Source organism: Salvelinus namaycush, chromosome 11, assembly GCF_016432855.1.
Source record: "Salvelinus namaycush isolate Seneca chromosome 11, SaNama_1.0, whole genome shotgun sequence".
NCBI classification, from domain to species: domain Eukaryota; kingdom Metazoa; phylum Chordata; class Actinopteri; order Salmoniformes; family Salmonidae; genus Salvelinus; species Salvelinus namaycush.
The window spans coordinates 11173089-11173978 of record NC_052317.1 but is presented as its reverse complement, the minus strand read 5'-3'; positions in this window follow the sequence as shown (position 1 = coordinate 11173978).

Here is an 890-nt window from a genome sequence, read left to right as displayed (position 1 = left end):
GTAGCAGTTTGGGTCTAGAGTGTCACCCCCTTTGAAGAGAGGGATGACCGCGGCAGCTTTCCAATCTTTGGGAATCTCAGACGATACGAAAGAGGTTGAACAGGCTAGTAATAGGGGTATAGCTAGCAGTTAGCAGACCGGGGCTAACAAGTTAGCAGAAGGGCCTTTGGGGGACGTCGCGATGAAGGTAAGTCTATTTTTGCCTCTTCGTGCGGTGACGTTGATAGACCAGTCGTGGATTAGTAGGGTTCCAAGTAGCTCTAGGTAGCTAGCAGGCCGCGGTTAGCAGAATGGGCCTTCAGCGGACATCGCGCCTGATCGCGCCTGTTGGAATCCTCAGGCAGATTATGTCGGTATTCCAGTCGTAGAGGATCGGCGGGGTTCCGTGCCTCGTACCGGCAGTAGAAGGGGTCCGGATATTGTAGCCCAGGAGTGGGCTTCGGTGGTAGCACAGGAGCCCTAGCCGGGCTAGCTTCAAGCTAATTGGTGCTTGCTCTGGGATGGAAACGCTAGCCAGGAGTAGTCACCCGGGATTGCGGTTAGCTAGTTGCGAAGATCCAGATGAAAATGTTCAGAGTTTGCGGTAGGAATCCGGGGATATGGAGAGAAAAAAAATAGGTCCGTTATGCTCTGGTTTGAGTCACGTTGTGCGAACTGGCGAGAGCTTTCCGAGCTAAAGGTTAGCTGATGACCGCTAGCAGTGGTTTGCTGGTAGGTAGTTAGCTGGCTAGCTTCAGTTAAGGGATTCCAGATCCGAAGTAAATAGAAATACTTTAGAAAAAAAACAGATTCACGCCACATTGGGTGAGGCGGGTTGCAGGAGAGTATTTAGAAGGTGAGGTTTAGGAAAATATTTTTAAAAGATATGCGAAGAAAAAGATATATACAAG